This window comes from Homalodisca vitripennis, unplaced genomic scaffold, assembly GCF_021130785.1.
Source record: "Homalodisca vitripennis isolate AUS2020 unplaced genomic scaffold, UT_GWSS_2.1 ScUCBcl_900;HRSCAF=3820, whole genome shotgun sequence".
Taxonomy (NCBI): domain Eukaryota; kingdom Metazoa; phylum Arthropoda; class Insecta; order Hemiptera; family Cicadellidae; genus Homalodisca; species Homalodisca vitripennis.
In genome coordinates, this window is record NW_025777095.1 from 23,171 (window position 1) to 38,793 (window position 15,623).

A 15,623-nucleotide genomic window follows, 5' to 3' on the forward strand; every position below is an offset into this window, starting at 1 on the left:
AAAATCCAATGTTTATAGAAGAAAGCCTCATAATTTGGAAGACCTAAGAAACAGGATTATAGAGGAGATTGCTTTGATAACTGAAGAAATGTTAGGCAACTCTGTCGAATCATTTTACACAAGATTGGCTCATTGTCAAACCGTAGAAGGAACACAGTTCGAACAATTGCTTTGACACCAAATGCAGGTAAAACGTTTGTTGTAAGACTTTTCTAACAGCATACATTATTTTTTATTTGTAATAAGAAATCAATAACATAAGTATTTCCATAATTGTACTGTAATAAAAACTGGCAAATTTGTGCTAATAGAACCAGCTTAAAATGAAATTTTTGTTTTATTTAATTGAACATTTAAAAAAATGCTAAAAAATTAGTGTAACACATTTTGTGGCAAGAACCATGTTAAAATTACATTGTTGAACATCAGTAAATTTTCAATACTAAAAATGCTCTATTTTCTGATAGAATAATTCCCTTGAGATGCGGTTTGTGGCATTCAATTCAGTAAGCTATTACCTTTAAAATTATGTATCACAAGGTATAGGCTTCCATTAAGAATATTCACGATACCCTCGGCAGGACGTCCCCCGTTGGTGTGACATAACAAAAATTGTTCCAAAAAGTAGATGCCCAATCTCTATCACGATTGTAAGAGGTTTCAAATTTATATTTAAATTATTAAAGGATATATTTGGGTGTTTCCAGACATAATATTACACCCTGTATATATATATATATATATATATATATATATATATATATATGTGACAGATACGGCCAAATACAAAATAATTGAATCGGAAAAAGTAAGCGCTCTGTGGTGTAATGGTAGCACATTCACCCGGCAAGTGAGAGATCCGGGTTCGATTCCCGGCGGAGCAAGTACTTTTTGCGATTCAATGTTTATTGAAATTAAATAAGGCAATTGCCATTTATACAATTTAATGTAAATAAAAGTCGTTTGACAGGTATTTGGTCTTCCGATCATATGTTAGTTTGCTTATTTAAACGCATATGTGACAGATACGGCCAAATACAAAATAATTGAATCGGAAAAAGTAAGCGCTCTGTGGTGTAATGGTAGCACATTCACCCGGCAAGTGAGAGATCCGGGTTCGATTCCCGGCGGAGCAAGTACTTTTTGCGATTCAATGTTTATTGAAATTATATATATATATATATATATATATATATATATATATATATATATATATGGTGTCAGTCATATTTCTAACAGCATTACTGACTCTCCAGTCCAACGTACCGGACCATGGGTGAAGGCATACCTCTGAGAGATGGACATCGGTGCGGTTTCGGAACAATCTACTTAGCTAGAGGATTTTTCGAAAACGAGGCGAATATTGAACGTGGGGCCTTACTGAGTTCACTCATACGTAACGCCAGACACTCCACGGTATTCAAACCCGTGACCTCGTTCGAAAAGACTGGATTGCACGTGTACCGGCCCTACGTCGACAGTGATGGTGGTCTGTTGATCGCCAACAAAGCCGGATTGGAGAAATGGCGGTCAAAAGCGTTCGTACCGTCGGACTTCAAACGAAAACTTCTGAACGTATCAAAGTCGGTGGTGTGCGAACGTGAGCTGGTGACACACGTCAAAGGTTTCGGTTGGGCGATAGACCATTCATACTTCATAGTTGAACACAAAGGTTGGTACAACACGAACTTCGAGAGCCCAACCAGAATTGTGTGGAACCCACTGCCATCACATTTACACCACAATGTAACCTTCTACATAGGCGATACGGGCGTAGCTTCGGTCATTATCTGGCCCTGTAGCCGGGATCGTCTCCAGGTGGAGTACTACCGTAACAAAGACAAAACTAAACATTTTCTGGTTTACTTGGGCAGCAGGGAGCAAAGCGACATGAGAACCCGTAGCAACATGACGGCCGTTTTACAGTACCTGAAAAAGTATCCGAGGGCGTTAGTTGATCAAAATACCGTGTCTCAGGCCAGCCGGTCGTTGTCATTCGATGCAACGCACATGCGGAACACACGATATAGGTTGTTCTTAAGAGACAACGTCACTCTAGTATCCTACCACAACCACGTATACTGCACTACGAGACAAGGGAGGAAAGGAAACAGAAGAAGAAATCTAATTCTTGCTTTCATCGGCTTCCAGAGGTTATGGAAAAAGCACCTTTACGCACCCGATAGATTTTTCAAGACGAAGATGTACGAAAGTATCAAGGAACTACGTTGGGACACAAAGATGTTAACAGTAAAGGGATACGACGGTCACGAACAGTCTCACCATCGTCTGGGCTCGGACGTGAGACGAGGAGATGTGGTCTCTATTTACTATTAGTTTTATTTTGTACGACATAGGATTTTGTACGATTTCATGTGGGTGACAATAAAACATGTTATACGTTTTGTACACATTCTGTTCTTTGATTGACCCTTGAGTAACGTTCCTGCAAGCAAAACAGACATTTCCCAGTGAATGAATATTCTCAGGCATTATTTTAGACTTGTATTGTTGTTTCGTTCAGAAATTCAGAAACTTCTGAAATTTGCAACGGAACTATGTGTAGTTTTTCATCATAAGTATAGACATTTACAGACATTTTTGGATAGTAGTACTTTGAATTGTGGCTTCGTTTCTTAAATAATCGTATATTTTTCAAAGACATTGGATACTCAAAACCAGAAAATATATCATCATTCATAAATTTTTCGTATTGCTTTGCTCTGTCAACATGAGTCTCGGGTTTTTCAATTGCGCATCTGATAGAGTAAATAAAACAGAAATCATCTTTATTCTTTATATTTACACAAGCTTTTTTCACCTTTATCTCCTGTGGTAAGTCGATATATGTTCCAGCATTCATAACTTCGTGTTTATTAAGGCTCAAAATTAGTTGTTTACATCTTTTAAGGGAACCAGGTAGTGAAATATTTTAATTAAAAAAAAAAAAATTATTATTTACTATTGTTGCCAATCTTTTTCTGAACAATTTGATACCAAATATATGCAAATCTAAGCACTAATTCATATTAATTTTAATTTTTTTGTGCGGGAACGCACTGAGCTGATACACATATCAGTAGGATTTCCCATTTGTTTCCCCTAAAGTTTCCCCTACACCCACTAACAATTTACCAATTGCTGTGATGGAGCACATAAAACCAATATATAAAGACTTAGCAGACCCAAATTTATTAAAAAAATGTGTTCACGGAAAGACACAAAACCAAAACGAGTCCTTCAATAATATGATTTGGACAAGGATTTCCAAAAACAATTTTGTTGGACTTTCCACTTTGACAATTGGAGTGCAAGATGCAATATTGTGTTACAATGATGGAGCTCTTGGGAAGATAAAAGTTCTTGATAAGTTATGTGGCCAAGCAGGAACTAATTGTGTTGTAGGACTCAAGCGACAAGATGAACTCCGCATATTTGAAGCTGAAAAAGCCATGAAAGATATAGAAAAAAAGCAAAAGAAGTCAGAAAAACAGTGAAACGTAGAATACTTGAGAATGAGGAAGACCCAGATGACCCAGCCTATGGCTATGGTGCACACTAATTATGTGCAAGTAGGTAGGCCTATACACATTTGTTAGTTTTAGGGCAGAGTAAAATTAAATGTTGGTTTTCGAAAGTTTGTTTTTTTTGTCATTTGGTACCATTATTTTGCAAACTATTGAACCAAATTTGACCAAACTTGCACACATTCTTTGTATTATCACAATACACAATAATAAGATGTATTATTACATGAAAATAAAAAATAAAAAAAATTATAACACTTTTACTAAAAAAAATGTTTAAAAAATGTTTTAAAATTCAAAAATCAATAAAAAAAAGTTTTAAAAAATATATGTTTGAAAATCCTTATTATTGTTAACAGAGCAATAAACAAAATAGTGTGAAAGTTTCATTGCAATATCTCTTTTAGTTTTTGAGAAAAGTGTACCTAAAAAAGGTAAATTTTACATGGGCGAGATTGCCACTACCTGGTCCCCTTAAATGTCCAACCAGAACCTCTATTTGGATGATTTGTTTGTTCACGATGTGTTAATTTATTAAATTGCCTAGAAATAAAGTAGTTTACGTCAAAGATTTCGTCAGCTTTTATAGTAAAGTACATTGGACAAGTTTGTGGTTCACCGTTCACTAAAGTTCTTTCATATTCGCATTCCAAAGAGAGATAACCCTTCATATTTTTAACATTTCTTGAAATTTTTTTTTTTTTTTAAGGGGCAAAAAACGCTGAGGTTATCATTGCCCTCAAGAAAGAATTGACACCTACTCGTATTTGGTAGTGTCAATTAGGTACATAAAGATTACATTGTATATAACAAAAATAGAAATTACGACAAATAGGTGAGTAAATAATTTATACTTAAAACTAGGTAACAATAAATATAACAAGGGAAAGACTGTAGAGAGGTCTTAACCTATATAAGGACTAAAAGATAAATAGAACATAAATAAGGACAAGGTACATAACATTAATTAAATAAACTGTGCAAACAACAAATTTTACTGCCACCAAGAAAGCTGTAAAGGGGCTAATTTGGCAGCTGTCATTATAAAGATAAATACACATAAATAATAAAACTTATAAATATAAACAACAATCAATAATCGGAATAAATAAGTTTAACATAATACTATATTTTATTCATCAGCGACGTTGCATTCAGAAAACACAACAGTCTTTGAGTTGCCGTCTCGTCATCACAGAGAATACCGTTCAACGAAGCCGGCAGATTCGAGTTGCGCCTATGTACCAAGTAGCGAGGGCAGTCAACAAGCACATGTTCAACTGTGATGACAGTCTCACATGTGTCGCAGACCGGAGGATCATCTCTACCCATGAGGAAGCCATGTGTGAGAAGCGTGTGGCCTAACCGCAGGCGACACAGCACAACCTCCTCACGACGGCTCGGGCGGTTCGCTGTCTCCCAGAGTCCAACGCAGTCTTTAATACGTCGTAACTTGTTGTTAACGACTGCCTGCCACTCGGTATTCCATTTGGCTTTCAGTTTGTCCTTCACCACCGGGATAATATCGGAAGAAACCATCCGTGCGGTGTAAGGCTGGAGTTCCAATGCTTCTTTGGCTCCTCTATCTGCCAGCTCGTTTCCGGATATTCCAATGTGTCCAGGTACCCAGACAAGAAAGACAGCAACACCTTCGGACTGAAGGGAAGACAAAGAGTGCCATATTTCGCGGATGATTATGTGTTTAGAATATTTTTGGCAGTAAGGGAAGTCAATGATAGATTACCAAAACTTGGCTCCTTTCATAATTACTTAACAAGAAATTGAAACCAATTGGGAGCTCCAAATACCAATTAACAATTTTCAAGAAAAATACCCTTGTTTGCAAGTATACAGTTTTATAACAAATTCCCACAACACATTTTAGGTGTAAAGAACGATTTGATTTTTAAGTAAGAATTGAAACGATACCTTATTGAAAAGGTTTTATATTCTTTTGATGATCTTTTATGAGGTTTTATAGGATAGTTAAGACATTGTTAACATAGTTTATTGTAAATAATTTAGGCAAAAAATATGATGGCGCCATTCAATGTTTGTGTGTTTATTTATGTACACATTGTGATTAAAGTATGATTTGATTTGATGTTAGTCTCTTAGTTTATTGTAAATAATTTAGGCAAAAAATATGATGGCGCCATTCAATGTTTGTGTGTTTATTTATGTACACATTGTGATTAAAGTATGATTTGATTTGATGTTAGTCTCTTGGTGTCTTGTTGATGTATTGTATTGTTATAGGTTAAGTGCATTTGTTATTGATCTGTCCTCTACTTTTGTTATCTCAAGTTATATCGCTTGTATTGTATGTACCTGTTCAATTGCATGTTATGAAATTTATAGCTGGTAAACTTGATAGCTTAGTTTTTCTTTGTAGGTAATTAGTAAAATTGTTGTTGCAAAATTAGCACATTAATGCATGTTAGGTTGACTGACTTTCACTGTCATCTTTCACAGTTATTCATTGAGACTTAGCAACTTAATCTGTCTCCGATGTTTTCACTCATAATTATTCACTTGTAAAATAAAAAAGAATGAAAACTAATAACACTGCTCAATGCTCTATTCCATAAAAACTAGCTCATCCATAACATAAATCTCGTTTGTTTACGTTGCACAACAACAAACATGGTTTACCTGTATTACATCGCGAGGATAGCTTTCTGTTGACAATTAAGTCATTTGTGACAAACAAAGTAGACAAAATAATAGTAATAAATAACAATAAACAAGTACTATATTTTATGCTCTTTCTTAATATATCCGTTAAAAGTCATTTATAAAATGATTAATACTTGAAAATGAAATATTTGTGCACATTTGCTTTGGTGACGAATATTCATCTTTGGCAATTCAGATGGCTATTGTAAGACATAAGTAATTATTAATAAAATAAAATTCATAGAATCAATGTACAGATAGTTGCTGGAAAGGAAGTCTTGTATTACAATTCAAGACAAACATCCTCCGGATGTAAGTGGATACGCACATCAGCCCAGACACCGATGATGAACTTTGTTCATCATGATAAAAATGCTTGTTCAAGCAGTGAAAATGCTTATTTATAAAAAAACTGTGTACAAAAATACAGACACTTATTTACAACAAAGGTAATCGATTTAACTCCTGCAAACATACCTCCTGTTAAACTCGAATTAAAACCGAATACGAAACCTGTAAACTCACCACCGTATAGGCAGAGTAAAACAGAAAGGGAAAAATTAAACAAATTATTGGATGATTTAGTACAAGCAAAAATATTAGAGGAATGTAAGGATTACACAGAATATGCAAACCCAGTATTTTTAGTGAAAAATAAAGAAGGAAGCGACAGAATGGTAGCTGATCGCAGGAAGGTTAATGCACAGTTGAAAACAGATGCCCACCCCATTCCTTCAGTAAACCTGATTTTAAGCTCTTTGAACAAAGCGCACACATTTACAAAATTAGACCTTAAAAATGCATTTTATTCCATGTGTGGTGTACATATCTGAATCTAATATAAATAGTCAGCTATCTAAAAATATAATTTGTCAAGATAGGAATGTTGATTATCGATCTGGCCGTTGGCGGTTATATGTATGTGACGTCATATGAGACCATTACTGTTTGAATAAATCCTATTGGCTACTGAGGTCACGCCACTTCTCCCCGCCAACGTAACCTTACCATTCCAGCAGCGAGTGTTCTCCCCAGTCCAGTTTTACCCAACGGTCCGTGAAACCCGCGTCCTCCCGACCCAAGATGTAGTTCAGTAGTTTCCTTTAATTGGTGTAATTTATTTACCCAGTTTTATCACCACCGGCCACGAACATCACAAATGGCGACGAGGATTTGTGGAAATTAGTGCGAAATTCCGAGTGTACATCGCCGCTGGACATCAACAGTGAACACCACGTGCGCGAACAACACGAGGACAGTTTTGATCGAGTGAACATCACAAAATGGCAAGTGAACATCACGAAGATTAACAGTACGAATTTTCTTTAGTTTTCAAACCAATTAGTGTGGGAGGAAGTGTAGTGTGCAACCAAATTATTTTAGCTACGAGTTGATGTGGCAAGTACAAGTAGACGAAACTACCGTTTCCTGTAACTAATATAATGGCGCAAATAGGCGTTATCGGGGAATATGACGGGTCAGTTGAAACCTGGGCGTCATACATCGAACGTTTTGAGCTGTGTGTGGACTGTAATAGCATTGACGCGGGTAAAAAGGTCAGTACGCTTTTAACTGTGATAGGGGTAAAAAACGTATAGTTTGTTGAGAGACCTGTGCACTCCTAATAAACCGTCGGAAAAGACATTTATGAACTGGTGCAACTTGTGTGCAAAAACATTTATTCCCGACACCTAGCTTCATCGCGGAGCGATATCGTTTTAGTAAGCGAGTACAGTTGGAAGGCGAGTCGGTTGCCGAGTATAATTGCAAATTTGAAAAAAATGACAACCCATTGTGACTTTGGCGCGTCGCTAAATGATTACTTGAGAGACAGACTGGTGAGTGGCATCAGAAGTGAAAGTGCCAAACAAAAACTTTTATCGGAAGCCTCGTTAACGTTCGAGCAAGCGACCAAAATAGTGCTTTCAATGGAGCAAGCAGAAAAATCGGCGGCAGCTCTATCAGTCGGAAGACCCGAGCGGATCCATCAGTTGAGCAGCGTGGTGGGCCAGGAGGGGGAGATTCGGAAATGGCGCACCGCATTCCCAGACGCATTCCCAGACAGCACGGAGCGACAACGCTGGAGCGGCCTGGAAGGGAGCAGGGGGAAACAGCCAAGGTCAGCGGCGGCACGTCACCAGGGCCTTCTGGATGGCAGCGGCGATCTCCGCCAGGTGGCAGTGGCAGTGCGCAATGTTTATGTTGTGGCCTCACAGGGCATTTCCGTTCACAGTGCAGGTTATTTAGGTGTGAAGTGTCATTTCTGTGGTAAACAAAACCACATAGCAAAAGTGTGTCGTTCTAAGTTTGCTGGTCGGCAAGGTACAAATGTAAATAGAGATAAGACTAATTTTAGAGATAGTAAAGGCACTGGGAATTCCAAAAATTATCGCAAACATAACTACCTAGAAGGTGGTTGATGACAATAATCAGGTGTCAGGGGACACTGAGCAATTTGTGGAGGATGTAGCCAATTTATTTAGAATGAATGAAAAGGTGACTGACAGGGTCAAGTAGACCCAATTCAGCTTGATTTAATTGTTAATGGTAAAAGCTTAACGTTTGAGGTTGATACAGGGGCTTCTGTGAGTGTTTGCAGTGAGGAATGTTACAATTCTCATTTCCAGATGAGTAAAATTAGAACCTAGTGAGTTGACACTCAGCTCTTATACGATCAACCTATCACACCTGTAGGCAAAGATCAAAGTTGAAAGTTAATTATAACAAAGTAAACAAAGTAATGGACTTGTATGTCATCAAGTCCGGTGCTCATCCACTTATAGGCAGGGAATGGTTAAGTGCTCTAGGGGTTGTTGAAATTTCGTTTAAAAATAATAACAGGTTATTTGAGATAAGCAAAACCGATGCCGATAGTTGTCTTGAACTTAAGAACAAGTTGTTCAAAGAATTTCCCTAAGGTATTCAGTGACGAGATAGGTTGTTTTAAAGGCGAGCCTGTAAAGTTAACAGTAAAAGAAAAACACGGTTCCTAAATATTTCAAACCTAGGCCAATACCTTTTTCCCTGAAAGCCAAGGTTGAAAACGAACTAGCTAGGCTAGTAGATGAGAAAGTGTTTAATACCTGTAAGTAGCTCAGATTGGGGTACGCCCATAGTTCCTGTATTAAAGAAATGTGGTTCAGTCAGGATTTGCGGTGATTTTAAAGTAACCTTGAACCCTTGTTTAGAAGTAGAAAAATTTCCGTTACCAAGAATAGATGAGTTGTTTGCAAACCTGCAAAAGGGCGAGAAGTTTAGTAAGATCGATTTGTGTCAAGCATATACCCAATTAGAGTTAGATCCAGAGTCTCAGAAACTGTGTACCATAAGTACACACAAAGGTTTATTTTGTTATTCCCGTGTTCCTTTTGGCATAACGTCAGCAAGTGCTATTTTTCAAAGAAAATAGAGCAGACTCTCCAAGGTATAGATCAAATTGCAGTATTTTTAGATGATATTCTAATAACCGCTGAAAATGATAAGGCTCATTATGAGAAGTTAAGAGAAGTGTGTAAGAGGTTGAATGAGAAAGGCTTAACTGTCAAAAGGAGTAAATGTACTTTCTTTGCTGACCAAGTAGAGTATTTGGGGTTTGTCATTGACAAACACGGTTTGCACACCGATCCCAAGAAAGTAGAAGCAATTCAAGAACGCACCTATCCCAAAGAATGTCACAGAACGAAATTAAATCGCTAATTGGGCTAATTAACTATTATTCTAAATTTCTTCCAAATTTGTCAAGCATTTTAAGCCCATTGTACAATTTATTAAAGAAAGACGGTTCCATTTGATTTCAACAGGCAATGTTTTTCAGGCATTTGATAGAGTAAAAGAACTGCTAAGTAGTGAGACTATCTTAGCGCACTATGACGGCAAACTTCCGTTGAAGCTGGCGGTTAGACGCGAGTTCTTTTTGGACTGGGTGCGTCCTGAGTGTTGTCACACCAGAAGGTATTGAAAAACCATTAGCATACCAGTCTAGAACGCTAACTAGTGCTGAAAAGAACTACTCCCAGATCGATCGAGAGGCTCTAGCTATTGTCTGGGGCGTGAAGAAATTTAAACCAATATCTGTATGGTAGGGAATTTACTTTATGTACGGACCACAAACCGCTTCTATCAATATTTGGTCTCATAAGGGTTTTGTCAGTGTTTAGCGCCAGCAGATTGCAGCGCTATAGTTTATTTTTGTCAGGGGTACAAGTTTAATATAGAATATATAAAATCAGCTGATCACGGTAATGCCGACGCGTTCAGCAGGCTACCACTGACAATGAAAGAGCCGAAGTGAGCGACGATGATCACTGGAAGGGCAGTTATTTGCATTGTCTTTTGGAAAGCTCTGTGCCTTTAACTTTTGAAAATGTACAAGCAGAAACGCTAAAAAGATCCAATTTTATGCAAAGTTATTGGTTATGTAAGGCACGGGTGGCCCCAATAGCATCCCTGGGGATGACAAGAGTTGTTGCCATATTTTTGCAAGGAGAGAGGAGTTGTCTATAGTAAATAATATATTGGTTTGGGGTTACAAAGTAGTCGTGCCTAGCAAAATGAGAAAATTATGTGCTGGACGAGCTTCACTCATCCCACATGGGGTATAGTCAAAATGAAATCGATAGCTCGTAGTTATGTTTGGTGGCCTAATATTGATGATCAAATTGTGTCCTTGGCAAATAATTGTACTTTCCTGTTTAATGGAGAGAAATAACCCTAGCAAGTGTCAGCTGCATACGTGGCATTATCCCTCAAGTCCATGGCAAAGGCTTCACATGGATTATTTAGGTCCGATAATGGAAAAAATGTATCTACTAATTGTTGATGCACACAGCAAGTGGCTGGGAAGTGTTTCCTGTAGCTTCCACTTCAGCCAATGTAGCCATAAATCATTTAAGAGATTTGTTCAGTAGGTTTGGTCTGCCAGAGAGACTGTCCACAGTGACAATGGTCCACCATTTTCCTCATTCGAATTTCATAATTTTATGTCAAACAATGGTATCAGACATACTTTGAGTCCTCCATACCATCCCATGAGTAACGGTTTGGCAGAGAACTCTGTCAAATATGCTAAGAATAAGATCAAATGTGCTTTACGTGATAAGAAAGATGTAAATATAGCTTTAAGTAGAATATTGTTTGATTATCGAAATGCTGTTCATGCTACCACCAATGAGACCCCAGCAAAGTTGATGTTTAATAGGCAATTAAGGACTAGGTTAGATTTATTAAGGCCTAACCTGTCAATGACAGTTAGTAAAAGACAAGACAAGCAAAAGGAGTATTTCTCTGGAACTAAAATTAGACTATTCTATCCTGGTCAAAATGTAATTGTTAGGGACTATCGCCACCCGTGACAAAATGGGTTTTAGTGCTACGGTAATTAAGCAGATCAGCAATGTTATATACGAAGTTGAATTGACGTCTGGCATTGTGTTCAGACGGCATATTGATCAGATTGTAGCCGTGCAGGGAGAGCCAGCTGATGTAAACAAACAGGTAGAATCAGCTGACGCTTTCGATGACAGTTCCTCTTCCCCCCCGGTCATGACGCCGGTGGGGCGAGAACCAATAGCAGTGAGTCCCCACTCTCCGCCGAGCGGCCGTGTGGCTCGCTCCCCTCCCCTCTCAATGTCGTGCCGTTCTAACGGTAAACAAACAGCTGATCGTTGGCAACACGTCACCGGCTGCGACGGCAGCTGTCATGCCGCGCCAGCTGTTCCCAAACAACAACAATGATAGGACGCTATCCTGTGCGGATTAGAAATCCCGTGGATAGGCTGAACTTGTAAATTATATTGTTTTGTTCTTATTTTAGTTTGTTTCATTATATTGTTTTATTTGTCTTAGTTGTGGTAACCAAAGCGTTCATACCATTTTGCTTTATTGTAGTTTAAGGAAAATTTATTGATGTTACTGTATTAATGTGTTAATTGAATTTCAACAATGTTTTTTTTGTTAAACTATGTAGTGTGTTATTTTGCAGTGTTTTTCAACTTTGGAAGGGAGGAAATGTGGTGTACATATCTGAATCTAATATAAAATAGTCAGCTATCTAAAATATATTTTGTCAAGATAGGAATTGTTGATTATCGATCTGGCCGTTGGCGGTTATATGTATGTGACGTCATATGAGACCATACTGTTTGAATAAATCCTATTGGCTACTGAGGTCACGCCACTTCTCCCCGCCAACGTACCTTACCATTCCAGCAGCGAGTGTTCTCCCCAGTCCAGTTTTACCCACGGTCCGTGAAACCCGCGTCCTCCCGACCAAGATGTAGTTCAGTAGTTTCCTTTAATTGGTGTAATTTATTTACCCAGTTTTTATCACCACCGGCCACGAACATCACACCATGGAGGTTAGGAAAGAAGATAGGCATATCCTAGCCATAAAAACACCCGATAGACTTCCACAGTTTTGCCGACTGCCGATGGGACTTTCAACTTCAACCACATTATTTAGTAAAGCTTTGAATGCGATATTAAACCGTCACCTTTATAATAAAGTCATCTGTTATGTGGACGACCTAATTTGTTATGGTGACTCATTTGAAAATGACTTACATGATCTAGAAACTATATTAGAAGAACTAGAAAAAGCTAATTTGAAACTAAATACAAAAAAGTGTAAATTTCTCTACAAAAGTGTAAACATTTTAGGACACGAGGCATCAGGGGAAGACATTTTACCCCAAAAACAGTCAGTAGAAGCTATCACCGAATTTAAAAGACTAACTTGTGTAAGGAAAGTGAGACAATTTTTAGGATGCTCAGGATTCTTCCGCAGATTCATCCAAAATTATGCCAAAATAGCACAACCCCTTACTGAGATAATAAAAGATTCAAATAAAAACATGGCATTTAAATGGACGGATCTATGTGAACAGGCTTTTATAAAAATCAAACAAATTTTGACAAACCCACCATTACTATCACATTGGTAGGACAACAGGGAAGCACACATTTATGTAGATAACAGTTTGATTGGATGCGGAGCAGCGTTAGTACAGTTAGATGAAGAAAATAATAGAATGTACCCAATTTATTACATGTCAAAAAAATATTCAAATATCCAAATGCGTTACAGCAATGCTGAACGTGAAATGCTAGCGCTAACCTATGCTGTGAACTACTTCAGAGAATTTACGCTTGGTAGACAAACAACAGTTTATACGGACTGTGCCGCATTACAGTTTTATAAAAATTTTAAGCACACTTCCACTAGATTAAACAGATTAGCACTGTCATTAACAGACTACGACATTGTAGTAAAACATAAACGTGACGCTACAAACGTGTTAGCAGACGCCTTAAGCAGAAATCCTTTAAAACAACTATTGGATGAAGAATTTACGGACGTGTGTTTAACTGTCAATACTTTAATACAGATAAATCTACCCCAACTACAAGCTCAAGACAGTTATTTGAAACAAATACGCCTTGCGATGATGAACTCACCTGAGGCGGTAAATAAAAAAATCAGACGGGCTTCAAGACATTACGAAGAAATAGATGGATTGTTATATTTCAAAACTTTCAACGGACAAGAAACTAGAAACTTATTGGCTATACACCAAAAACAAACACAAGTAATATTAAAAATATTCCATGACAACCCCTACACGGGTGGACACTTATCACATTACAAAACAGCTTCAAAAATAAAATTACGATATCACTGGCCGAATATGTACCGTGATATCCTCCAATATACAAAAACTTGTGAAGAATGTCAACTTCGTAGGCCAAAAACGAACAAAAATTATGGCCTACTACAACCTATTGCACCCTCCATAAAACCCTTTGACAGAATAACAATAGACTTTGTAGGTAATATTACACAAAGTAATGGTTACAAATATATCCTAGTTGCAACCGATGCCTGCACTAGAATGGCATTTGCAACCCCTTGTAGAAATCCAGATGCGAACACGGTAGCGCAAAAATTATTAAATCTATTCTGCACATTTGGATTTCCTAGAATTATTAATCATGACAGAGGAACACACTTTATGAATTCTGTAATTTCACAGTTACTAAATGCACTCGGGATTGAACAAAGGCCAGGCGCTGCTTATATGTCACATTTACAAGGTGCGATTGAAAAATACAACCACACGCTAATCAAGGCAATATCTCATTACGTTGTGGAAAAACCCCAAACTTGGTCAAAATATGTACAAATAGTTACATTTGCCTACAACACGTCTGTAAACATTTCAACAGGCTACACACCGCACTACCTCATGTTTGGTTACGAAGCTAACTTACCATCTGATTGTATATATTTACAGGTTAATCCCGAAAAAATGGTGTAGGAAAATATAGAAATTTTAGAGCAAGTACGCAAAGATATGCCGAAAATCATGAAAAAAGCCCAGGAAGCGCAAAAGAAATACTTTGACTGTGACAAAACTCATTTGGATTTAAACCCCGGCGATGAAGTCTTGGTCCATTTCCCGAAAGACCACACAAAAAAATATAGTAAATTTCAAACACTATTTAGAGGTCCTTTCGTTGTCAAGAAAAAAATTAACGAAGTGACATATTGAAACCGTACATCGCCGCTCGCACACCCACAGCAAACCAACAGGGAAGCGCGCGCCCATGGTGGCGAACGGGATGCCGGATCAAGACTAAACTAGGTAAAAAAAAGGAACACCGTGGTCAGTATACTCAGGTTCATTCACTAAGACACACATAGGCCTATCCAGTCAATATAAATAAATATGTATATATACTATAAATAAAAAAAAATAAAAAAAATAAAAGGTGCCTGCAGTAGTAGATACCTCAAACAATCCTTGTCAGGTGCACCTGCATACAAAAATTAGAAACGCCATAATTTGAAACAAGAAATGCCAATTTCACCCGGTATCCTTCGGCTAAGGGCGGGCTCCTAATGAAATCCAAGAAATAACTAACTAAATAATATCTAAAACTAACTTAAAATTAAATAACAAAATATAAACTATATAAATGGCAACAATAACAATATCACAGGGTATCACAGATGTTGACTGGTAGAAATGTCCATCATGGTGGCCGTCCTTCAGTAGAGCGCAAAAGCGAAGGTTCTCTGCGACCACGCATGATGGAGAGATGACAGGAGGAAACAATTCATCCCTTGGACCTCATCAGTGAGGGGCCGTAAACTTAGCCGCACATGTCAGAAGGAAATCAGCTCAGCAAATAAACAAAACACTTAATTAAACTAATATATTAAACTGGAGCTACTCCTAACTTGTACACCACGGCTCGGAGTCTTTGCCACTCTGCCGGAAAGGCCAAACGCCTTCAAAAGGTCAGTCGCCTCTGCAGCCAATAAACCACACACACACACTATATAAAACACACATGAGCCGGGGAGATATAGGTATTGAACCGGCTCAATATGCAGTAGAAATTTACCACAGGGGA